The sequence below is a fragment of the Sapajus apella genome, unplaced genomic scaffold (assembly GCF_009761245.1).
Source record: "Sapajus apella isolate SASKATOON/1434 unplaced genomic scaffold, GSC_monkey_1.0 scaffold46, whole genome shotgun sequence".
NCBI lineage: Eukaryota > Metazoa > Chordata > Mammalia > Primates > Cebidae > Sapajus > Sapajus apella.
This window is the reverse complement of record NW_022436986.1, coordinates 5,719,404-5,721,656: the sequence shown is the minus strand read 5'-3', so window position 1 is coordinate 5,721,656 and position 2,253 is coordinate 5,719,404. Positions and strand designations below refer to the sequence as shown.

Below are 2,253 nucleotides of genomic sequence, written 5' to 3'. Positions count from 1 at the left end.
ATATTTCATACTTACATATCATATATATTTATGTCTTAGATACATTTTAATGTATCTTCTATGTCATCTATGCATAAATATATATTTGAATTTTATACAAATTCAAGTATAAAATTGTGCAGTTTTTTTTCAGAGCTAGCTGAGGTTTTATTTTGGACAAAAAAAAAAAAAAAGCAATTGAACTGTTTTGTGGCTGGAGGCATGGGCAAGAGGGGTGCCCAGGCGATTAACTCCCCCACGGGTGGGTTGAGGCCAACCTCAGCCGACCACCAGCTATGCAGGTGGCTGAGCCTCAGGTGGGTTTCCTGCTCCCTGCGCTCCCTTGCACAGCAGCCTTCCTCCTGGGCTCTGGGGCAGCCTAAAGAAGGGCAGGCTGGGAGAGGCTGCTGCAGCTGATCACCTGGACAGGACATCAGAGGACTGGGACTCCAGCTTCCCCTCACGGGTCTTGACCTTCTTCACAACCACTGCCCTGATGGAGCTGGTGCAGCTGAAGGAGCTGGAGCCTGTGCACCAGAGCCAAAGCTGGAGCCCAGGCCATAGCTGAGGCTTCTGTGAGGCCCCCACAGGCTGGGCTCAGACCACCTGCATAGCCGCTGGTTGTCTTCGTATGGATACTCAAGTTCTGCCCGCCTCCAGCTCGGACAGCTTGGTGTTGGCATCCTAAATGGCCAGCTCCCCGCGCTGCTCGGCATCTGAGATGGCAACCTCCAGGGAAACCCTCTGGCCATTGAGGCCCTCAATCTCAGCCTGGAGCCGGCTAATACTCCGTTCAACTCAGAGATCTGTCTTTGTGTGCCGCAGGTCATCCCCAGCTAGTGTCTGCAGCTCCTCATACTTGATCTGATGCATGCTCTCAGCCTCAGCCCGGCTGCGGTTGGCGATCTCCTCGGGCTGCGCCTTGACCTCAGCGAGCCGCTGTTGAACATGGACAGCAACACAGACGTGTCTGAGATCTGGGACTGCAGCTCCTGCGTCTCCTCTTCATACAGCTGCCTGAGGAAGTTGATCTCATCAGTCAACCCTTGCAGGTGAGACTTCAGCTCTCTACCTTGTTCATGTAAGCTTCATCCACATCCTTCTTGACAGGACAACTTCATTCTCCATCCCATCTGCTTACTGATCTCATACTAGTACTTGTTCTTGAAGTCCTCCACCAGCCCCTGCATGTTGCCAAGCTCCGCCTCCAGCTTCAGCTTCTCCTGGCCCAGAGTCTCCAGCTGCCCCCTAAGGTTGTCAGCGTAACTCTCTGAGATGTCCATGTTGCTCTGAGCCATCTTCTGCTACTGCAGGAGGCTCCACGTGGTCTCTAGCATCTTGTGCTGCTGCTCCAGGAACCGTACTTTGCTGACGAAGGAGGCAAACTTGTTGAGCCTCTTGATCTGCTCCTTCTCCTGGTTGTGTGCGGTTTGGATGCTGGGGTCCACCTCCAGGTTAAGGGGGCTCAGTAGGCGCTGGTCGACTATGATGGTTGTGATGCCTCCCATGCCACTGGCCCCACCATAGCCTCCACCCAGGCCACCCTAGAAGCTGCTGCTGCCCAGCTGGCAGAAACTCGAGGAACTGATGCAGGCACTGGACCCACTCGTGTCGGAGTGGCTACTGAAGGCCCAAGGGCCAGAGGTGGACACCCTGTAGGACTTCTGGGTCACCCTGACGGGCGTGGTGGAGGTAGGAATGGAGGCAGGCAGGCTGAACCAGGTGGAGATTCCAAAAGGAGCAGAGATGGGTTGTTTTCGTTGTTGTTTATGAGATGGGGTCTCACTATGTTACTCAGGCTGGTCTTGAACTCCTGGGCTCAAGCAATTCTCCCACCTCGGCCTCCCAAAGTGCTGGGATTGCAAGTGTGAGCCACCGTGCCCAGCCTAGATTTTTCATGTTTGTTGTATCCTGAAAACTGAGCCTCTTCTAAGTTGTTCACCTACTCCCCAGTGCCTAGAAGAGTACTGGGGTACTCAGCAGTTGCTCAATTAGTAGTTGCTCAATGACTGACTGAATCAAGATGCAATTTTCTGCTGAGTTCAGGTATGACCTGAAAAGCCTTCCCATCACAGTGTTACAGCCATTGGCTACCAGGAATCAGAAATAAAATATGGGATAAAATATTTTTGCCATGCCTAACTTCCTTAATTCCCCATTTTACAGATGGGAAAACTAAAGCCCAGAATAAAAGACATGCCTTTCCCAAAACTACAGAATGAGGGAGGGGCAGAGCTAGGACTGACACCAGCTCCTCCCACGTCCCCATCCTTC

At 52.4% G+C, this 2,253-nt stretch overlaps 1 pseudogene; it reads right to left on the bottom strand.

The window, feature by feature from the left end:
• Positions 1-251: 251 nt before the first annotated feature.
• LOC116524605 lies at positions 252-1,742 on the bottom strand (annotated as a pseudogene).
• Positions 1,743-2,253: the final 511 nt, after the last annotated feature.